This window comes from Scyliorhinus canicula, chromosome 1 (genome assembly GCF_902713615.1).
Source record: "Scyliorhinus canicula chromosome 1, sScyCan1.1, whole genome shotgun sequence".
NCBI classification, from domain to species: domain Eukaryota; kingdom Metazoa; phylum Chordata; class Chondrichthyes; order Carcharhiniformes; family Scyliorhinidae; genus Scyliorhinus; species Scyliorhinus canicula.
In genome coordinates this window covers 174,530,617-174,541,066 of record NC_052146.1, presented here as the reverse complement: position 1 = coordinate 174,541,066, position 10,450 = coordinate 174,530,617, and the positions used below count along the sequence as shown (strand labels likewise).

Sequence of the window (10,450 nt, the reverse complement as noted above, 5' to 3'; positions counted from 1 at the left end):
GCACCTGAGGCTGGTTTGGGCACCGATTTCTGTGAATCACCGGTTTGTTTCGGGGGGACTGGATGGAGGGTTTTGCGGGTGGCATCAGGCGGGGATTGAGTGGTTTGGGGATCTGTTCATTGAGGGTGGCTTTGCGAGCTTGGAGGAGTTGGAAGAGGAATTTGAGCTGCCCGTTGGGAATGGGCTCCAGTATTTGCAGGTGAGGGACTCTGTTTGGAGGAGGTACCGTCCTTTTCTCATCTGCTGCTCCACGGGCTGCAGGACATGATGGTGTCAAAAACAGGGGTAGGGGAGGGGAGTTAAAGGGATTGGGAAGTGGGGGCGGGTTGGTGGGGTATTTTGTTGAGTCGGTTATTTGCAGCCCTGTTGGCTTGATTTGATTTGTGTCATGTTTGTTGTGTTGATAAAAAAAACGTCTCAATAAAATGTTTTCCAAAAAAAAAGCACGCTTCAGCAGTGGTGTCTTCCACAGTTGAATAGCCTGTTGACCAGCCTGAATATCCTCACACCCCACCCCCCCCCCCCACCCCGAACCTTGCTTTCCAATCATTAGCAATAATTAATGGCCTGAACCCTACATCAGCAGCTGTTCTGTTTCCAGATGTGGGCTCCCTGCCTCCATCAGAAACATTGGATGAGGAAATCCCGGCTGTGACGTTCGGACATTTAAAAGTGAGATGTTTGGGAGGGGTTGCAGAGGGCTGCGGGTGTCTGTGGAGCTGCAGGGCAGACAAGGCTTCCCTTTGAGGGGAGGGGAGGGGCCGGTCCCGGGCAGCTAACAGGATGGAACTCTGCAGTTTGAAGCTGGCAGGTTCTGGAATGTGGGGAGAGCGGTTTAAAAGGGGAGGCGGTGGCAGTTTTGACAGTTGAAGACTCCAGCTGCCAAGGGTGGTGCACTAATCCCAAGTAGCAGTCACCAAATCCAACTGGGTCCTCGGACAGCGGGCCTCTGAAGAGTGTAAACAATACAGGTCTGCTGAAATAGGGAAATGTACGGAGAAAAACATTTAAAATAAGGGAAGGCTGGAATCGTTCTGCCAGTGAACTGAATCTAACTTGGGCTGGGAAACTCCTTGCCCCCCCGATTACTAAAGCAACATTGCTGGATGCCCAAGAGCAGGACTTCAGCCTGCCCTCTGATCCCAGCATTGTCAGCTTGGCTCGGTTGATAGCCCTCTCACGTCTGACACAGAAAATCGTATGTTCAAGCTATAGCATGGACCGGAGCCTATAACTGAAGGTAATTAACTATTTTCTGATAGGTAAAAAGGCTATTTTAATGTAAATATTAAAGCCCAGTTTTAATACCCATTTTAAAATGAGGATTTCAGCACTGATAACATTAGGTCATGACAAAACACATAGCTTCAACAGAAGCACAAAAGCCTGACACATCCACAAACTAATTGCAGATAAAAACAGCATTTTGCTGACAAAATGAACAAACTATTGTTCTAATGAACAGATTTTAAAGTTAGATTCATATTAAGAAATGAGCTGTACCAGTAATCAAGGGCGAAATAAGCACCATAGCAATATGAAGCCACAATTGTTCACAATATGGATAAAGTCGGCAGAAAACCAGTAAAGATTTCTCACCCAAACCAATTAGGACGACATAGAACAAAGAGAACAAAGAAAATTACAGCACAGGAACAGGCCCTTCGGCCCTCCCAGCCTGTGCCGATCCAGATCCTTTATCTAAACCTGTCTCCTATTTTCCAAGGTCTACTTCCCTCTGTTCCCCGCCCGTTCATATACCTGTCTAGATGCCTCTTAAATGATGCTATCGTGCCCGCCTCTACCACCTCCGCTGGTAAAGCGTTCCAGGCACCCACCACCCTCTGCGTAAAAAACTTTCCACGCACATCTCCCTTAAACTTTCCCCCTCTCACCTTGAAATCGTGACCCCTTGTAACTGACACCCCCACTCTTGGAAAAAGCTTGTTGCTATCCACCCTGTCCAGACCTCTCAAAATTTTGTAGACCTCAATCAGGTCCTCCTTCAACCTCCGTCTTTCCAACAAAAACAATCCTAATCTACTCAACCTTTCTTCATAGCTAGCACCCTCCATACCAGGCAACATCCTGGTGAACCTCCTCTGCACCCTCTCTAAAACATCCACATCCTTCTGGTAATGTGGCGACCAGGGGCGAAATTCTCCGACCCCCAGCAGGGTCAGAGAATCGCCTGGGGCCGCCGAAACTCCTGCCCCCGCCGTGGCAGAGATTCTCCGCCACCCGGGAAGTGGCAGCAGCAGGAATCATGCCACTCCGATCGGCGAGGCCCCTGCAGCAATTCTCCGGCCCGCGATGGGCTGAATTCCCGCCGCTGGGAGGCCTCTCCCGCCGCCGAGGTTTGAACCACCTCTGGTGGCGGCGGGATCGGCGGCACAAGCGGGCCCCCGGGGTCTTGGGGGGGGTGGCGTTCGGACCCCGGGGGATGCCCCCACGGTGGCTAGGCCCACAATCGGGGCCCCCCGCTCAGACTCCGGGTCAGTGCCCTGGGTGCACTCTTTCTCTTCCGCGGCCGTCACGGCCTCCGCCATGGCGGAAGCGGAAGATAAACCCACATCACGCATGCACCGGTGGTGAGCGGCAGGTGGCCGCTGACGTCACCGCCGGCGCATGCGCCGACCGGCAAAAGCCTTTCGGCCAGCCCTGCTGCCGGGGGCGCCAGTTTTTTGCACCAGTCTTCTAGTGCCAACCGCTCCGGCGTGGGGATAGCCCACAAAGGTGCGGAGAATTCCCCACCTTTGGGGAGGCCCGACCCTGGAGTGGTTGGCGCCACTCCCCTACGCCGGGACCCCCCGTCACGCCGGGTAGGGGAGAATCCCGCCCCAGAACTGCACGCAGTATTCCAAATGTGGCCTAACCAAAGTCCTATACAACTGTAACATGACCTGCTGACTCTTGTACTCAATACCCCGTCCAATGAAGGCAAGCATGCTGTATGCCTTCTTGACCACTCTATCACCCTGCGTTGCCACCTTCAGGGTACAATGGACCTGAACTCACAGATCTTTCTGTACATCAATTTTCCCCAGGACCCTTCCATTGACCATATAGTCCGCTCTTGAATTTGATCTTCCAAAATGCATCACCTCGCATTTGCCTGGTTTGAACTCCATCTGCCATTTCTCTGCCCAACTCTGCAATCTATCTATATTTTGTTGTATTCTCTGACAGTCCACCTCGCTATCTGCAACTCCACCAATCTTAGTATCATCGACAAACTTGCTAATCAGACCACCTATACCTTCCTCCAGGTCATTTATGTAGATCACAAACAACAGTGGTCAGAGCACGGATCCCTGTGGAACACCACTAGTCACCCTTCTCCATTTTGAGACACTCCCTTCCACCACTACTCTCTGTCTCCTGTTACCCAGCCAGTTCTTTATCCATCTAGCTAGTACACCCTGAACCCCATACGACTTCACTTTTTCCATCAACGTGCCATGGGAAACCTTATCAAACGCCTTACTAAAGTCCATGTATATGACATCTACAGCCCTTCCCTCATCAATTAACTTTGTCACTTCCTCAAAGAATTCTATTAGGTTTGTAAGACATGACCTTCACTGCACAAAACCATGCTGCCTATCACTGATAAGTCTATTTTCTTCCAAATGTGAATAGATCCTATCCCTCAGTATCTTCTCCAACAGTTTGCCTACCACTGACGTCAAGCTCACAGGTCTATAATTCCCTGGATTTTCCCTGCTACCCTTCTTAAACAAAGGGACAACATTAGCAATTCTCCAGTCCTCCGGGACCTCACCCATTCTCAAGGATACTGCAAAGATACCAGTTAAGGCCCCAGCTATTTCGACCCTCGCTTCCCTCAGAAACCTGGGATAGATCCCATCTGGTCCTGGGGTCTTGTCCACCTTTATGTCTTTTAGAATACCCAAAATTTCCCCCTTCTGTATGACAACTTGACCTAGAGTATTTAAACATCCATCCCTAGCCTCAACATCCGTCTTGTCCCTCTCCTTTGTGAATACCGATGCAAAGTACTCATTAAGAATCCCACCCATTTCCTCTGACTCCACGCATAAATTCCCTCTTTTGTATTTGAGTGGGCCAATCCTTTCTCTAGTTACCCTCTTGCTCCTTACATACGAATAAAAGGCTTTGGGATTTTCCTTAACCCTGTTAGCCAAAGAGATTTCATGACCCCTTTTAGCCCTCTTTATTGCGCGTTTGAGATTCGTCCTACTTTCCCGATATTCCTCCAAAACTTCATCAGTTTTGAGTTGCCTCGATCTTATGAATGTTTCCTTTTTCATCTTAGCTAGTCTCGCAATTTCACCCGTCATCCATGGTTCCCTAATCTTGCCACTTCTATCTCTCATTTTCACAGGAACATGTCTGTCCTGCACTCTAATCAACCCTTCCTTAAAAGACTCCCACATTTCAAATGTGGATTTACCCTTAAACAGCTGCTCCCAATCCACATTCCCTAGCTCCTGCCGAATTTTGTTATACTCTGCCTTTCCCCAATTTAGCACTCTTCCTTTCGGACCACTCTTGTCCTTGTCCATGAGTATTCTAAAACTTACGGAATTGTGGTCGCTATTCCCAAAGTAATCACCGACTGAAACATCAACCACCTGGCCGGGATCATTCCCCAATACCAGGTCCAGTATGGCCCCTTCCCGAGTTGGACTATTTACATACTGCTCTAAAAAACTCTCCTGGATGCTCCTTACAATCTCTGCTCCATCTACACCTCCAACACTACATGAATCCCATTCAATGTGGGGGAAGTTAAAATCTCCTATCACAACCACCCTATTGCTCTGACATTTTTCTATAATCTGTCTGCATATTTGTACCTCTACTTCATGCTCGCTTTTGGGAGGCCTGTAGTAAAGTCCCAACAATATTACTGCACCCTTCCTATTTCTTAGCTCCACCCATATTGCCTCAGTGCTCGAATCCTCCATCGTGCCCTCATGTGATATCATCTCTGATGAGTAATGCAACTCCTCCCCCCTTCTACCTCCCTCTCTATCCCTCCTGAAGCATCTATACCCTGGGATATTCAGTTGCCAGTCCCGCCCTTCCCTCAACCAAGTCTCAGTAATACCAATAACATCATATTCCCAGGTACTGATGCCTTACCTGCTACAGTTCTTGCATTAAAACAAATGCACCTCAGACCACCTGTCCCTTTGCGTTCATCAACTCTTCCCTGTCTACTCTTCCCCTTAGTCACATTGAGTTTATTATCTCGTAACTTACTGGTGTTAGTTGCTGTTTCTTTACTGACCTCTAACTTCCTAATCTGGTTCCCATCCCCCTGCCACATTAGTTTAAAACCTCCCCAACAATGTTAGCAAAAGCACCCCCTAGGACATTGGTTCCAGTCCTGCCCAGGTGTAGACCATCCGGTTTGTAATGGTCCCACCGCCCCCAGAACCGGTTCTAATGTCCCAAAAATCTGATCCCCTCCCTCCTCCATCCTGCACCATCTCTCAAGTCACGTATTCATTCTGACTATTCTTGAATTTCTACTCTGACTGTCTCGTGGCACTGGTAGCAATCCTGAGATTACTACCTTTGAGGTCCTACTTTTTAACTTATCTCCTAACTCCCTAAATTCTGATTGTAGGACCTCATCCCTTTTTTTACCTATATCGTTAGTGCCTATATGCACCACGACAACTGGCTGTTCACCCTCCCCCTTCAGTATGTCCTGCAGCCGATCGGAGACATCCCTGACCCGAGCACCCGGGAGGCAACATACCATTCGGCAGTCTCGTTTTCGACCACAGAAACGCCTGTCTACTCCCCTTACAATTGAATCCCCTATGACTATAGCCCTGCCAGTCTTTTTCCCACCCTTCTGTGCAGCAGAGCCAGCCCCAGTGCCATGAGCCTGGCTACTACTGCCTTCCCCTGGTGAGTCATCTCCCCCAACAGTATCCCAAAACGGTATACCTGTTTTGGAGGGAGATGACTGCAGGGGACACCTGCACTGCCTTCCTGCTCTTTCTCTGCCTTTTGGTCACCCATTCCCTGTCTCCCTCACCAATCCTAACCTTGCCCCTCGCCTGAGGGGTGGTGATCCTGAGGTTAAATCACCACCAGTCAGCTCTCCCCCTCAAAGGGGAAAGCAGCCGATGGTGATCTGGGACTTTGGTGACTTTATTTTAGTTCTATAGGTAGTGACTACATGTGAGTCTGGAAAGTGGGCACCAGTAGACTGTTTGGCCAGAAAGTGGGTCTCAATCAAAATCCAACAACCCACACAGATGTTTTAGCATAAATAACTGGTTAACAGTCATGAGTCAGAAATCCTGTCTTATTTAGACTTTATTTAGACCTGTTAGACCAGAAGAACTGAAGCTTATATTACTTTACCAGAAATGAGCAAACTCAGTAGAGATGAAGAAGGGAGCCTGTGATTTTTGTGATGCATGTGACTCCGGATCACACAATGGACACATTGACCCATTGAGCCACTGCAGGAAATCTTAAATATCCTCTTCATGTGGATTAAACATTGCTAACTAACAAGGAAATGTTCAGTACCTGATTTTAGCTCTCTTAACAAAAATATGTGGTTTTCTTCTTTTACTGCAGGCTATATAATTCAGCTAAGGCTGCAAAGTTCTGATTCCAAGTCCTGAAAAGAAATTAGCCCCTTTTCAGAGCACAAAACAATTCCAAACTTTGTGTTCCTTTAGGATTGATTTGAGGGCGACCAGAAAACTTTAGATATGAAGAGCATTAGTGTTTTGTGAGCAGAGAAGTGAGTTGGAATTCTTCAATTAAAAGAAAGAGAATTATTAATTCCAGAACTGAAGATCCCGTGCCCTCCTGTGTGAAGATCTGGTTGTGGTTAAAGCTGCCTTGGGAAGATGTCTCAGCCCATTATCAAAACCCTTCAGTCCAAGAAGAAGCACTTTGAATGTCTTGTGTGCGGTAAGGAATATACTTCAAATTCAAGCCTGAAAGTACACCAGCGTATCCACAGCCAGCAGCTGGTGTACAGGTGTCAGGTTTGCAAGAAGTTGTACCGCACTGCTGCCATCCTGATGACGCACCAGCGCATTCACACTGGGGGGAAGCCATACAAATGCAATATCTGTGGCAAGAAATTTGTCAATTCTTCTGTCATTGGCAACCACCTGCGTACTCATGTGGCCAAAGAGAAAACTGCATGAATGGATCCATCATTTAAAAGTATTGTAGACAACGTTTTGTTATCTTCGGAAGGGCTTCACATCCTGAGCAGTGATTTAGGACTCACAATGGATAAACAGTATTTTTTGAAAGTGGAAAGAACTTTATCTTCATTTTACTTGTTAATGCATCAAATGTATTAGAGTTACTGTCTGAGTAGTTTCACATAAGCAGAGCTGTTTTGACAAACTGTCAGAAATTGCCAGTTGAACAATTTAATTGGAAATGGGTTCAGAATCTTTCTTAGCGAAACAAATGGGTAAAAACTGAAACTAAAGGCTGGAAGATTTTCTCTTTATTTGCCTTCCGAATGCAAACACACATACTCAACAAAACACAAGAATAATTTATGTGCGCACCTCATTATGAGTGAATGATCAGTGTCACTCACTTATGCAAGCAAGTTCCATTGGTGTAAAACATAGGAGAGTATTAAGCCATTTATATGTAAGAAAACTTCGGAATGAGATTATGATTTTGCTTCAAATAGTGCTCGGAGGATATCTTTCCCTAATGTATCTCATAGCTGTTTATTCAGAACTGTGCATGTTCCAAGACGTCATGAAGTGGTCCAGGAGCTGCCGTACTTTTCCCCCCCAGTTTCCTCTGTTACAGATTTCACTGAATGCTATAACTCCCAAAATCTCTGCAAAACTAAATTCCACTACAATTAATTTAATGAACAACTTTTTAAAAAAGGAACCTGATTTTGCGTAATTGTGCAAATTGCTTTATTTCCTGGCATTGATTTCAAACTTTGAATTTCAAAATGTAGGGTTTAATATTTATTCTTAAATCAACAACATAATTTAAAAGTGTCATCTGGCCATTTTCATATGGCTGTTCGTGAGAATTCAACTGTGTGCAAATTAGCTTCCCTATTTTCCACATTACAGCAGTGGCTCTATTTAAAATTAATTAAATGGCTGGTAAGCATTGTGGCACATCCTGAGGTCATGCAAGGTACCATATAAAAGGCAGGTTTTATTAAAAATGGCTGGGTCGTGACTTTAATATAATGACTAATTTCCCAGACAGACAAAGTCATAAACTGCAGAACAGAGGGAGGATATTTAGCCCATTGGCCCGTGTTGGCTCTTAAACTGGAGTTACTATTATCCCATTTCCCATATCTTTTCAAATTCATGTCCAACATCCTTGTAAACATAATAGTCACAGACTCAATAGCTATTTGCATTCCTGCTTTACATGTTCAAATGAGTCTATAAAAACAAGCAGTTGTGTTTGTTTTACCGTGTGGACCACAAGTCAAACCTGAACTCACATTGTTTGGGTAGGAGTCATCATTAACTGCCCTGCACCACAGTTAGTTGACTTGAAGATGTCATCCATGTTTGATTTATTTTTATCCCTGATCAAATGCCATCATCATCTACAAAATGGCAGTATCAAGGATACCAATGGATCCGTACTAATTTTATATGCATTAAATATCTGTCCATATTTGGGCATATTCGGTAAGCGCACCAGGAGAGTTCGAAAAGAAGAAACCAAAAATTCACCCTTTTTCTATGTAAGATAAAACTAATGGCCTATGCACTGAATTATTTCGCCAAGTTTTGGAGCTTTAATCTATTTATTGGAATGTAGGTTTTAGGCACGACTCCTGGTTTACATGAGGTAAGTTTTGTTTGCGATTAACTCAGCTCAGTTGCTGAAAATAGCCTTCGATGTGATACCTGAGTAGTTAATTGTATACTGTTTGCAGAACTACTGTTTGCAGTTCAAAAATAGTTCTTCACATGACATACTTTGAAACACTGAGGTGAGATGTCGACCATATGAATGCATGAGGTACTATTATAGTGTTGGCATCTTTTTCATCATTACACTGGTGTTTGTGATGAATGATAATGAAGTTTTTCCCAGATGCCGGTTATTCTGTGAATTTAGTCCCTATGCAGGGCATTCAAATAGAGAGCAGTAATTATAAAGTAGATAATTTTCAATGGAATAGATGGTAATTTGTTCAGTTTTGGCTCCGTTCAGGCAGGCTAAATGGTCAAGTAAGTTAGGACCAAAAAGTTATGAGCATTCACAGTATAATTTGTTGTTTATTTTCTTGTTGTCAACTAATAGTTGATTCTTCTTGCATCCTAAAAATAAGTTTAAACTCTTTCGATCTTTGGCCAGGTGGAGACAGATTGGCCTGCATTAGGCCCTTAAGGTGTTTATTTTTTGACTGCAGTGAACAAACTGTCTTTACCTATGTTTGAATATGTATTGTTCTGTCAGTCTGGTGTGGGTGAGGTTCCAAAACCATACACAAAGGTATTCTACTCTGCAACATACTATATGTTATCCAAGAGTATAATTGATGTTTAAAGGGTGCTTGAAACAGAAGCATGTCTACTCAATAATCATACATCGCTTTACTTCTCAAATCTGAATAAAAAGGGTCTGTGTCCTTACATTTGATTTTGTTTCTTCTCCAGCATTCTGACTTATTTGGTTCTGTACTTAGTAGGGTCAATCAGGTGACAGCCATATTTCACACCAAGCATCAATAACTGCAGAACAGACGGAAAGCTTCAAATAATAAATATTCCCCACATTCTCTGACTGTTAGCTTTGACAACGAGTTATTGGACTCGAAACGTTAGCTCTTTTCTCTCCCTACAGATGCTGCCAGACCTGCTGAGATTTTCCAGCATTTTCTCTTTTGTTTCAAATAATAAATCTCACAATAGCAGAGAGAGATTTAACTGTGTCAACTGAAGCTACTGTAGTCATTGACTCGTCAAGCCCTGGCTTGGGCAGCATTTATTACCCATCCATAACTGCTCTTAAGGATGTAGTGGTGAGCTGCCTTCTTGAAACACTGCAGTCAATGTGCTGCAGATACACCACAGTGCTGTCAGGGAATGTATTTTAGGAATTAGACCCAGCGACAGTGAAGGAACAGTGATATATTTCAAGTTAGGATCAAGTGCATCTCGGAGAGGAACTTCCAGCTGGTGCTGTTGCTGTGCATCTACTGCCCTTATCTTTCTAAGTGGTATATATTGCGTGTTTTGAGGATGCTGTCGAAGGGACCTTGGAGAGTTGCTGATTGTAGCTGTGCGCACTGCTGCCACAGTGTTTGATCCCCAAGTCCCAGGTTCAATTCCCGGCTTTCGGTCATTGTCTGTGTGAAGTCTACACGTTCTCCCTGTGTCTGCGTGGGTTTCCTCCCGGTGCTGCGGTTTTCTCCCACAAGTCCTGAAAGACATGCTTGTTAGGTGAATTG

The 10,450-nt window shown here is 45.1% G+C and overlaps 1 long non-coding RNA gene across 1 annotated transcript; it reads left to right on the top strand.

The window, feature by feature from the left end:
- The first annotated feature begins 887 nt into the window (after nt 1–887).
- Nucleotides 888–9,644, top strand: LOC119969412. The gene is made up of 2 exons (XR_005461345.1): nt 888–1,240; nt 6,598–9,644. It is a non-coding gene; the product is annotated as an uncharacterized LOC119969412 (long non-coding RNA).
- The last annotated feature ends 806 nt before the right edge of the window (nt 9,645–10,450 follow it).